This window comes from Balaenoptera musculus, chromosome 11, assembly GCF_009873245.2.
Source record: "Balaenoptera musculus isolate JJ_BM4_2016_0621 chromosome 11, mBalMus1.pri.v3, whole genome shotgun sequence".
NCBI classification, from domain to species: Eukaryota; Metazoa; Chordata; class Mammalia; order Artiodactyla; family Balaenopteridae; genus Balaenoptera; species Balaenoptera musculus.
The window spans coordinates 14,095,085-14,108,912 of record NC_045795.1 but is presented as its reverse complement, the minus strand read 5'-3'; the positions used below and the strand labels follow the sequence as shown (position 1 = coordinate 14,108,912).

At 39.1% G+C, this 13,828-nt stretch overlaps 1 protein-coding gene across 1 annotated transcript in view; it reads right to left on the bottom strand.

Moving 5' to 3' along the window:
• The window catches only part of RNF144B (ring finger protein 144B), a 79,554-nt gene that overhangs the window by 52,515 nt on the left and 13,211 nt on the right, over nt 1–13,828 (bottom strand). The window lies entirely within an intron of this gene.

The window sequence follows — 13,828 nt, the reverse complement described above, 5'->3', positions numbered from 1 at the left end:
AACGAAAGCAGGAGAAAATACTGGAATCTTTATAACTTGAAAACACTACTTTTGTTCCTTCTGAAGTTATTGACCCCATAAACCACAGAATTATTCAAAAACTAGACACCATTCCATATTAAAATGATCTGCATTTCAGACCATACCCAGGAAATTTTTACAGCTATAAAATATTTTTTTCCAGTTGCAGTAAAGATCTCTTTGCTTTCGAGTCCCTCATTCATTAATTACCCTCAGCATACAGGAAGCACTTGGAAACAATTAGAAGACTGACATCCTCTAGGGAACGCCAGTAACTCCACAAGCATGATGCATGAGGGGGTGAAAGAACACTCATCTTTGAATTAGAAAGGCTGGGCTTGAACCCTGACTTCAGTTTCAACATCTAAATATACACTAAGTGTACTGGAAGCTTCCAGGTGTGTAAAACAGACCTCTTAATCTCTCAGCCCTTGTTTTCCTCAAATAACTTGCCTGAGGTCACACAGTTGAAAGTTCATAGCACACCCCTCAATCCCTTCAACCTGGGGCTATGGCCACCAGTGTATTCAGATTATACATATACTCTCTGGTCTCCGGAATTCCTTGGATTTTTTAAAATCATTTGCTACTTACGTCTTCTTTGTACTGACCCACCTTTTATGTACATAAAAACCAGTTGTCAATTTTGCATTAGAAAGGCCATTGTCCAGCTTTAGAAACTTTTAGGATTACAAAAACCTAATATGGGCCTCATCCATTGTTCATGCTAACAAATGAAATTTAGGGAGCACATACTACGACGTGCTAGGCAGTACATTATGTATTTTCACAGAGATTGTTCTTATTTCATCCAAACTACCCTATGATTCAGGAATTAAGAGTATGGATCTTGGGCAAGCAACTTAACTCTGCACTGGTTTCTTGATCTGTAAAACTGCAGGGTAAGAGTAAATGGGGGAAAAAATAATTCTCTTACAATATAAATATTACATAGTAGGTACTCAAATGCTCTTGCTTGTCCTTCCTTGATTTCTTTTTTTTAAGGTAAATAAAGAGAGGGTCGAAAAGATTGAATTAAAACCCTACATTCACTTGGCTAATAACTCACAACCACTTTCCAGAAGAGGCAAACCAAAAGGACCCCCTTACTGGGGGTGGGAAATGATTCAAAACCACTGAGGCTTTCGGTTAACACAGAGCTATTTACTTCCATAGAAACGGGGCACTGACTGTGTCCAGCCTGATTCCAAGAGGTTCCATGCATATCTGAAATCCATATCCTAACCAAACTTTGATTAACTTAAATGTTCAGAAAATGGTGTTTTAGAGTTAATTGAATTTTCTAGTTAACTCATAACCTTTTCGGCTGCCACTTGTCTAAATTTTTAAATTTCTTTTCCTACTTAGTAACATCTTGTCGCTGAACATAGAGTCTTTGTGTGTGTGTGATAACGCATCTCCCACCACCTTAGGCCCACCGCTATGAGCGTTATTTTTTCATTCATTCATGTCTCCTATGTGTATACTTTTCCAGACAGGGCCCATTTTTCTAATTTGACAGCACTGTGAATACCAAGGTATAAAATCAGCTGAAACTGTACTGGCACTGGACGAGCCATATATTTTTTAAAGATAGATTCATGAAATGAGTTTGTTTTGCTGCAATTAACTTCCTCCTTTAAAAGAGGAAGCATGGATTAAACAATGAGATAGTATGTTCTTTTCACATATCAGATTAGACAAGGTGAAAATTTGGAGAATACCCAGAGTGTCAAAGAAGGGGTTTTTTTCTACACCATTGGTGGGAATGTAAACTGACACAACAGTTTGGAAAGGCAACGTGGCAACACGTGATGATTTAAAATGTACACACCTTTTAATTAGGCAATTCCACTTCTAGAAATTTATCTCAGATATATTTTCATATTTATGTAAGTACAAAAATGTTTATTTATAATAGCAAAAACTGGCCCATCATTAGGAGGGACCTAGTTCAATAAATTTTGATACGGCCATACCATAGAACATTATGTAGCACTTAAAAAGGAAGGTAGGTCTGTATATTATTATATAGAAACATGTCCACAAAACACTAGGTTCAATTTGTAAAACTCAAGTTACAGATCCCATTTCTCTATTACGTGATGTGTATGAATATGTATCCATCCATGTGTTTCTATATATTAACACAAAAAGAGTCTAGAAGGGGGTACAGGTGAACTGTTCATATAATCAATACTTTGAAAGGTTTTTAACTTTGTTTTAAAACCAGCACATGTCACATTTAAGATTAAAAATTAATTTTTAATTTAAAAAGAAGAGAACAAGGAAAAATGGAATAGAAGACAATAAGTAACTGAGATTTCACTATTTTTCTAATTAAATTCTCTACCCCCATCAGCATATATGAAACTGGTCACCAAAACCTTTGCATTTAGCTGAGGTCTAAGACTGAAAGCCATTCTGAGTTGACAACTGAAGGGAAGAGAGAATTCAGCCAAGTAGCTTTTTCTTCTCACTCTTCTGTTGGGGGCCTTCATTTGCCTGTTGGCTTCCTATTTCTACAAAGAGATAAAAGAGGAACAAAAATCTTCCACATGTCACACTGAAATTACTGCAAACTTTGAAGAAGTACTTGAAGTTAACTGGAGTAGCCATCTGGTCCTGGCATAGTTGCCCCTGCCTGTCCCAGTACTTTTGGAAACTGGCAATTAGGTGAATGATTTGCTTGGGATGGCTGATTGGGCCTCAAAACATAAGCACACGAATCCAAAAAACTGTTATACTAGTAAACAGGCAACTACTGTATATCTACTTCATGATCTTCAAAAATAGAGATATTTTTTAATGACTGATTTGGGTCATGATATGGATGAAATAAGTTAAAGTACTTAGAATGATGCCTTGCACTAAGTTGGATAAGTGCTTGCTGCTATTATTATGACAACAACAATGATCATTAATGATACCTAATTACCTTCCTGGCTTTCTGCCCTCAGTGAACTTCAAGTCTAGGTGGAAAAATAAAATGGATCTATGCCAAACAGCTAGAGTACAAGACAATATAGATATTTGTATGAAATCTTTTAAATCAGATTTTAAATGCTAAATGCTTTCAGAGAGAGGATGATCATTTTACACTCAGGTAACATAACTCAAATGTTACCAGGGTAAGAACCATGTTTGAGCTTTTCATCAACAAATCCTCCCCAGTCTAGTGTTCTGCTCGTCAAAATAAGTATTTGTTGAATAATGAGCAGAGGTATGCCCTGACCAAGCAATGAGACCTCATTAGAAATTGAGCAGGGGGAATAAAAAAGAAAGAAAAGAGGACAATTCTAGGAAGAAGTAAAGACCTGGAGGTATGAGATACCTCACACACAAGAAGTAGCAGAAGCTGATTTGGGTAAACACTGTGCAACGGTTCCTAGAGGAACTTGAATGTTAGCACTAAGGAATATGATTCAAATAGGATCACGTGAATCCCTAATAATGGCAGTGGCATTATGACAGCAACATTTTAAGAAATCTGACAGTAGTATCCAAATGGATAGGAAGGAGGAGAAATTGGGGACATGAAAATAATTTAAATACTCCATACCTCAAAAGTACAGTCTACCATGATAAATATAGCATATGTTGACCAGGGTGTTCTCTGAGCTCTACCCTCCCCCGCTCCTTCATCCTACTCCAGTTTTGTGCACTTTCAGACCATTCTCAACCCTATGCCAAAGCCATCCTCCCCACCCCACACCCAAACAAAGCCTTCCAGGGCCTCCATAATGCTCTTTAACATGGCATACAAGACCCTGCTTGCCTTTCCAGCCTCCTGCCCAAGAACACCCATACTTCCAACAGCATGTTCCAGGGATGTCTTTCAGTGGGGTTCCTCAGTAGACCTCTCCTCCTTGGTTCCGTGCCTCACACGTGGCTGCCCCTCCTCCCTGTAGCACGTCCATCAATTAATCTCCTATTCATCTTTTGGCCTTATCCCCTCAGGAGACCTTCCCTGACCTCCTCAAGTCTAGTTTAAGTGGGTTCCCATATGAACCCACAGCACACTGTACTTCCTCTATCAGTGGATCTGCTTCCCACGTGAGAGCTGGACTGATTATACCTTATGCAGACAATTAGCACAGTGGCTGGTACACAGTAGTACCAAATGGAAGAGTAGAATCAGGACTTAGATGGGAATAGACTTAGAGGAAATTGGAATAAAGGTGATACTTCAAAAGAATAAACTTTGGTGACTCAGTGGATGGAAGGGAAAGTTCTCTCATTGGACACCCACTTTTGCCCACTCTCTGGTCATGATTTGCATGTTTGGCCAGCCTATCACATTCTGCTATGTGGTTCAAAGAATTAAGCACTGGCAAGGTATGCTTTAAAAAAAAAGACATATAAGTGCAGATTACCAACATACTATCTGTTTATAACCTTCTTTGTGAAAAAGAAATTAAATCTTGGTCCATTTTCTAGAACCACCCTGCTACCCTGATACCATATGCTTTTCTAAAAGAAAGTAGAAAAGCCTGAAGTACTTGTTCAACCAATGATCAAAGTCAAGAATGTTGTGCTAATGAAGCTTGTTCCAAAAGAATTGTGTCAACCGAACCAGGGGAAGGGGGAACAAATTTATTAACATTCCCACATTGGACAGAGCCCTGTGGGTGAATTTTTAATGAGTAACCTTGTCCTTGCCCTCTAACAGAAAGATAACCTTCATTCAAATAATATAGGGCTAGTGAGTAGAATAAAAATTTGATTTCAACCAATTTTATTCTAGAGAATAGAACTCACACTAATAAGCAGAATTTATATAGAAACAGGTTTCAAATCAATGCAGAAGAAAAAGATAATTTAGAATTAGAATTTCCAATAACTGAATAGCTAGTGTTATGTTATGTCCCAATCCTGGATGCTTTCAAGCAAAATCTAGATGATCACACCAAAACCAGTAGAGCTACACATGCTAGCTGTATTCCAGGCACTGTACTACATGCTTTATCTAGATCTTCTCTCTAACCTTAAAGAATGATTTATTATTATACCTAATTTATATAAAAGAAAATGAAGACTCAGACTATCCAGAGACATAAATGGCTACCACCTGCTGGTCCAAGCCACTATCATTTCTGGCCTGGATTATCAAATTTACCTTCTAACTAGTCTCCATGCTTTCACCCCTGCCCCTGTAGTACATCCTCTACACAGCTGGCAGGGTGATTGTGATGGTTAATTTTATGTGTTAACTTGACTAGGCCATGGGATACCTGGGTATTTGGTTAAACATTATTTCTAGGTGTGTCTGTGAGGGTGTTTCCAGATGAGATTAGCATCCAAGTTGATAGACTGAGTAGAGCAGATCCACCTGCCCCCCAACCCACCATGTAGATGGGCCTCATCTAATCAGTTGAGGGCCTGAATAGAACAAAAAGGTGGAGGAAGGGAGAATTCACTCTCTCTGGTTGACTGTATGAGCTGGAACATTGGTCTTCTCCTGCCCTCAGACTGGAACTTACATCACTGGCTCCCCTCATTCTCAGGCCTTCAGACTCAGAGTGGAACCACACCACTGGTTCTGATGAGTCTCTAGCTTACAGACAGTGGGTCACGAGACTTCACCTCCATAACTGCATGAGCCAATTCCTTATAATAAATCTAAGAGAAAACAGAATCCTAATAATAAACAGAACCAATAAAAGATATGTATGTGTGTATATATATATGTATGTATATATATATGCTCTTACATATATACACATACATACACATATGCATATATATACATATATGTAAGAGCATGTGTATACACACATACATACATATTTTTATTGGTTGTTTCTCTGGAGAACACTTATTAATACAGTGATCCATTTAAAACAACATTAGAGCCAAAAAAAAAACCATAAAAACTAAAATAAAAAGGGGAAAAAAAATTACATCATGTTACACTGTGGGTTAAAACCCTCCAAAGGTTTCTGTTCTCACATCAACCTAATGTCGAAATTCTTACCATAGCCTGCAAGGTCCTACCCACAAACACCACTATCTCTCTGACCTCATGTCTGATCTCCCTACATACACACACACACACACACACACACACACGCACACACACATGCATGCACACGCACACTGGCCTCCTTGCTGTATCTGAACATATCAAGCACACTTCCAGCTTAGGACCTTTGCTTCCCTCTACCTAAAACTCTCTTCTCCCAGGCATCTATACAGTTTGTCCCCCATGTTCTTCAGGTCTCTGCTTAAATACAGTCAATCCTCTGTATCCATGGGGTGGGCGGGTTGGTTGGTTCCAGCACCCCCGCCAGATAACAAAATCCACTGATGCTCGAGTCCCTTATATAATACAGCATAGTACAGTCGGCCTTCCACATTCCTCAGTTCTGCATCCGCAGATACAGAGGGCTAACTATAACACCTTGTCAGTGAGACTTCCCTGACCATCTAAAGCAAAATAGAAACCCCCTCTCCTTTAGCTTTCCCTATCCCCTTCCGCCTGCTTTGTTTTTCTTCAGAGCTCATATCATCATCTGACTTCTGTATTTACTTGTTAGTGTCTGTGTCTTGCACTAACCTGTGACCTATTTGAAAACCAGACCTTGATCTGATTATTTATGACTGTATCTTCACCATCAGAACTGTGCATGGCACAATAAATCTTTGCTGAATAAATGAAGCCCAGACAACCAGATTTGAAATCTATTCTCTTAAATGTCAAGCCATTCTGGCATCCAGGAAAGGAACTTCTTTCACTAGGAAGGCAGGGGCATTAGATCTAAGGTCCCTTCCAATTCTAGGACTATGATGCCATGACACCATCATTAGGGCCTTAAGAGCATGGTTCTCTCTGCTGCTCTTTCCTTTGACCACATTTTACCACTTTCCTTGAATAAGTAAGTGGTAAGCATTAGGCAATGGATGAGATCATAGGTCCAGGAAGCCAGCTCCTCCTTAAGTCATCTCTAATCCATTTCTCACGCTACTACAGTTTGCTCTTATTTCTCAGATGCTATCTGACCTGCAGCCACTCAGTTGTCAGTGGAAAAATAGAGTATCAAAATTTGTGTTTTTAAACCAGTGGCTTGACTGCCAAATATACAAGTCATCATAGTTTTATCATTAAAACTCCAATCAAGCATAAGCAGCAAGAATATTGAGGTCATTTACAAATACACAAAGACAAAGATAAATTTACCAACTCACCATTGATCATCCAAGATAAAGTTAAGGGAAAGCATAAAACCAACCTTGCAAGCCAGTATATTTTAGTACCAGAAACCAACAGAGCAAGAGAGGGCTCTGAACTGGCAGAATTTACTTCTGTCTATTTAGTACTACTAGAAGACATGGGAATCCAGGGAGCTGGATATTTTAAAACTTCAGGAAAGGCTGGCAGGTCACATGACCAGAAGAGGGGACGGAAAATTTTTCCATAACATTGCTGGAGTAAGATGCCTCATTATTTCCTGCAGTTCCACAGAGTTCTCAGTAAAAGATACTTAAAATGATACTAGATTAAACATATCAAGCCAGTAAGTAATTATATTACTATATTCTTATTGGGGGTCAGCAGCTCTTAAACGTTAGCTTGAGACACTTCCATCTGAATCTTTTACATCCACCAGAAATGTGCTCATCTATTGACTTTCCAAGTTGTGTTGGTTTTTGGTTTTTCCTGTAAGTCCTACTGCTAGGTCTTCAGTTGAAACACACAGCCATTAGCCACTCTTTGGACAAATCCAACAGAGAAATTTCTCTTTCTCAACCCTAACTGCTAATCTGTGGGTGTCTCAGAATACTAGTGAGTTGAAATCACCCATATAACCACCTTTTTTTTTTTTTTAACATCTTTATTGGAGTATAATTGCTTTACAATGTTGTGTTAGTTTCTGCTGTATTACAAAGTGAATCAGCGATATGTATACATATATCCCCATATCTCCTCCCTCTTGTGTCTCCGTCCCACCCTCCCTATCCCACCCCTCTAGGTGGTCACAAAGCACCGAGCTGATCTCCCTGTGCTATGCGGCTGCTTCCCACTAGCTATCTATTTTACATTTGGTAGTGTATATATGTCCATGCCACTCTCTCACTTTGTCCCAGCTTACCGTTCCCCCTCCCCATGTCAATTCCATTCTCTACGTCTGCATATTTATTCCCGTCCTGCCCCTAGGTTCTTCAGAACCATTTTATTTTTTTTTTTAGATTCCATAAATATGTGTTAGCATACAGTATTTGTTTTTCTCTTTCTGACTTACTTTGCTCTGTATGACAGTCTCTAGGTCTTCCCACCTCACTACAAATAACTCAGTTTCATTTCTTTTTATGGCTGACTAATATTCCACTGTATATATGTGCTGCATCTTCTTTATCCATTCATCTGTCGATGGACACTTAGGTTGCTTCCATGTCCTGGCTATTGTAAACAGAGCTGCAATGAACATTGTGGCCCATGACTCTTTTTGAATTATGGTTTTCTCAGGGTATATGCCCAGTAGTGGGATTGCTGGGTCGTACGGTAGTTCTATTTTTAGTTTTTTAAGGAACCTCTATACTGTTCTCCATAGTGGCTGTATCAATTTACATTCCCACCAGCAGTGCAAGAGGGTTCCCTTTTCACCACACCCTCTCCAGCATGTATTGTTTGTAGATTTTTTGATGATGGCCATTCTGACCGGTGTGAGGTGATACCTCACTGTAGTTTTGATGTGCATTTCTCTAATGATTAGTGATGTTGAGCATCCTTTCATGTGTTTCTTGGCAATCTGTATATCTTCTTTGGAGAAATGTCTATGTAGGTCTTCTTTCCATTTTTGGATTGTATAACCACATTTTTATAAAAGGCTAATGAAGAAGCAAGTCAAGTCTTTACAGGACTTCCTTCCTCTAAAACATTTTTGAAAAACAGAACAGCCCAGCATACTGACAGAACTTAGGAAAGAGGGAATAATAATGTTAACTTACTAGGGGTTTGGGACTGTGCTAGTTGCTGTACGGGGATTCTCATTTGATGCTTCCTACAACACTCTAAGATAGATACTACTATCCACTACCCCCCCTTCATCCTACAGGTGAGAAACTAAGTTTCACAGAAGCCAAAGAACTTGCCTAAAGTTATACACCAGTAAACAGCAAAGCCTGAAAACGAGCCTGGGTCTTCCTAGCTCTGCATCTGCACTTTTAACCACTATGGGTGCGACACTGGAAGGGAAGAATGGAGGTGGGAATAGAAAAATGACATTCCTTCCTCCTTATGTAGATATCGGTTAGAATCCAGGAAAGAACCACTGCAGGTTCTTTGCTTCATCTGAAAGTTACCAATCCGTGTGGGTGCACATGTATGTTTGGATGTACTCAGAAACATACACGATGTATGCACGCACACACACTGAAAATCTTCCCACACTGTAAATGTCTCCCAGGCTATATGTGGGCCTTGCTTAAAGGTCACCCAACAGGCCCCAAGGAAAAGAAGGGCTTGGTCTAAAAAGCTTTATATTTCCTCTCACTTTTTCAAACACTGGAAAATCCATTTGGCTCAGAGAAATGAATAGTAAAAGGAGTTCTAACTACTTAGAGCCAACAAAACGTAATGGAAAAAAGGCAAGAATATGGCTGGACTTTATTTTCTTTTTGCTCAGCACATCCTGTCTTTAATCTGAATGGTAAATAGGCCATGCCAACATACTAACTCTTTTTAGGTGAAATTATCTAGGTTATGAAAACAAGCAACAACTGTGTTTTCATTATTCTTTAATTCGTGGCTGACAGAAATAGCTTCCAAAATAAATCAGAGAGGCAAATATCGCTCACAAGGGAGAAACCCACAAATTTTCCCTCCTTTGATAATGGATTTTTGTGAATTTTTTTTCTTTCCCTTGAATTATAATTGTGTGGTATTATCTTAAAGAGTGTGTTGCAAAAGCTAGAAAGGGGGAATTTGAATTTTCATATTTGCATTATTTAAATCCATGGGGGAGGGTGGGGAGAGAGAGAGAGACTTTTTCCATATTATTAATTAGTAGACTAATGTCCCTGAGATATTTAACTTTCAAGTACAACAAGTAATTTTACAACACCTCTCTCTGTAACCCCACAATATCAACTTCTTTGGCTCCGTGATGCACCTAATGATTCATGACTTAAGTCATGCTAGTGAGAGCTCCACCCATTTCTGTCCGTATATTTAGCTTCCTTTGCTTCATACTATACTTTCTTCTCTATGTTAAATCTGAGCAAACAGTCTAACAGAAACCATCTTCTCAAATAGAACATGGTAAAGCTTCTTCTTCTTTTTTTTTTTTTTTTTATTATTATTTATGGCTGTGTTGGGTCTTCGTTTCTGTGCGAGGGCTTTCTCTAGTTGTGGCAAGTGGGGGCCACTCTTCATCGCGGTGCGCGGGCCTCTCACTATCGCGGCCTCTCTTGTTGCGGAGCACAGGCTCCAGACGCGCAGGCTCAGTAATTGTGGCTCACGGGCCTAGTTGCTCCACGGCATGTGGGATCCTCCCAGACCAGGGCTCGAACCCGTGTCCCCTGCACTGGCAGGCAGATTCTCAACCACTGCGCTACCAGGGAAGCCCAGTAAAGCTTCTTTTAACAAGAAACTAGATACATCGATGGATTATTTGAAGCAACATCTGTCCCCTTCCTTTCTCTGGATGTCATTTAAATCAAGAATTACATCCATGGGGTAAGTCAAAGCAGCATTCTTCCATGCACTGGTTGTGGGGAAATAAATAGGTATTCCACTCAAGAAAAAAGGTGGCATTGGTCAAACGGAAATGCTTCATCAGGAGGAGGTCAACAGGGTCCCTTTGCTTTCTTTCTAACCACAAGATTTCACAGAGTCTCTAAAATGCAATTATGCTTTACATGCCTCCAAGAGAGGACTAGAAAACATACACGTTTCTAAGCTAATTTGACTTGGAAACAGAGCTGGAGGGTCATGGAACACCCTTGGGTTAGGGAACACCTGCTTAAGCGCCAGGTCTGAGCTGGCCAACAGCCAGTGGTCCAGTCAGACACTGTCCATCCTGTACTCTCCAAGCACACTGATCACACTGTTTCTTAGGGAAAACAGGACAAGGACAGAATGTATAAAGAGCTTTATTGAACTGATGAAAATATACAAGTATAGCACCATCTCTAGCAAGAGAACCATTACATTTGGACATTCTCCTCATGGGAGGGGGAAGAGGGAACTATCTTAGCAAAACCATTTTAAATATATGGCATGCACAAGAAGGCTTTCCCAGCCAATAATTGGAAGATGTCATCCAATCATACTTAAAATTGGGAATTAGTAGTATATAGCCTATTAAAAAATGTCACAGGTTTCTTTTCAGCCTTGAAAACACAAAACACATTTAATATCTTTAATTCAAACGCAAATCAAAATCTGGGGGGATCAGACACATTTTTAACTGGTATTTTTAACTGGTTTTTAACATCAGTAACCCTCAGATACATTTTTAAACTGGTTTTTAAAAAGAAGAAATAAGAGCTCTAACAGAAACGTTAGAATAGTATTTCAGGTGAGTCTGGTATCAACTGCAAATTTATAGACACTAATGTAATCAAACACATACAGCTTACTATTTTGGCAGATCATAGAAAATGGGGTATTGGGAAGCCAGGGAAGGTTAATGTTTACAGCAATGAAAAGTTCCCAAGTTGGAGGGATACCAAAAATACCAAGCCATTTGTCTTTCTGCTTTTGAGTACTCCCCAACAATGAGGAAGTATGAATCTAAATGACAGAATAATCTAATTGCAGACCTACTAGAGAATGGACTTGAGGATATGGGGAGGGGGAAGGGTAAGCTGGGACAAAGTGAGAGAGTGGCATGGACATATATACACTACCAAATGTAAAATAGATAGCTAGTGGGAAGCAACCGCATAGCACAGGGAGATCAGCTCTGTGCTTTGTGACCACCTAGAGGGGTGAGATAGGGAGGGTGGGAGGGAGGGAGATGCAAGAGGGAAGAGATATGGGAACATATGTATATGTATAACTGAGTTACTTTGTTATAAAGCAGAAACTAACACACCATTGTAAAGCAATTATACCCCAATAAAGATGTTAAAAAAAAAGAGGAAATTAAAAAAAAAAAAAGAATAATCTAATTGTATTAACTCCTACCCCACACTGTTGAAGGAGAACTAAGAAGCAGTTGTGCTGTCTTTAACTGGAAACTAAGATCTATGGAAACAGTAATATGGCAGTGGCAGCAATCTGTGACTATGAAACACAGTCTTTGCTTGTTTGTGTATTCTTTATCCAACGTTGACGCACAAATTTGAATTCTGCTCTTTGAGATCTCATTGCAAAAAGTGAATTCCATATCCTGCTTTGAAACATCATTAACCCTCAGACAAAAATTTCCACTCTGGCTTTAACCAAATGTTGCTTCTGACTCATTTGTTTCAAGGATTAGCAAAGGTCCCAAAGCGATGTGAGAAAGTCAAAGAAAACAGTTTTGAAGCACAGCACTCAGAAACAAAGTAAGACCAAAGGAAACTGAAGCTGCCCCGTGATGACAAGGCCATTTCCTTACTTCCTGCCAAGTAACACACGCTGACAAGATGAGAAAGAACCAGCATAAACATCACTTACTGAAGCCTCCTTCTGTCCACCCAACTATCAGTGTAACATCCTGGTCCCCACACTCCTAACCTCCTGCTCTGCTTTTTTTCTAAGCCCCTATTACCCACTAGTATGTAACTTACCTATTTAGTATGTTAATTATTTATTATGTAACTCCTTTGATAGCATATAAGTTCCTAAGAGCAAGGATCTATGCTGGGTTTTGTTTCTTTAACTGATAAATCGCAGTGCCTAGAACAATTCCTGGGACACACAAATGCTGCTCACTAGATATCTGTTGAATAAAGGGATAAATGATACTATTCTTTGCCATCTTTGGATCCTACAGTTGAAAACATAAGGAAAGGATTTTACTCACTTTCCTTTTTACCTAAAAATTATTCCCACCCTTCTCTCTACCCTAATCCTCAATCCAAAAGAATTTAAGAAAATTGATATAAACTAGCTAGAAAATGTGTCATGTTAGTTAAATTAACTTAGAAAAAAAGAGATGGAGTAAAATTTATTTCACCTTAACTGTTTTTTTTTAAAAAGTATGCTTAGTAAAATGTCTTTTTATAAATTATTCCAGTATTTCCTAAATGATTTCTTTCTCCTTACTCCCGTTGATTTAAGCACTGATCACTGTATCTAAACTGGTCAATTTCCTTCACAAGTCAGGGGTATTAAACCCACATTTGGCTGGTGATTATTATACTTATTGTATAATAAATATTAACAGTCTGCCCATACAAGGCCTACCAAAGCAAAGATAAACAGTGACTACTGTAATTTAGGCATAAGGTCCTCCCCTCTACCATGCTGAAATGCCCAGCACTCTTCCTAGCTGACTCTTAATCCATCCTTAGTTTAAAAGTGTAGCTAATTCAAACACACAGGAGAGAGGTAGGTACCATAAATAGAGGAAAGATCATTTATTTCTGGGCCTATGAATACAGGCCCAGAGTAGCTATATCTTACTACTTTTTCATTTTTTCATGAAAAATTTACCAATTTGTTATTTGAAATTTCTCAATTGGGAATGCAAACAAAAATGTGTTGAGGTCCAATGTGGCCCACAGGCATCAGTTTACAATCTCTTGTTTAAGGCCTCAGGTCAGAGAGCACTGCCTCCAGGAATGCCCCTTCCACTCCTAAAGTGGGTGAGGCACTCCTGTGGTAATGTTACGTCTAGCCATCCCTGATTTCACCAAACTCTTGTATAGTTCC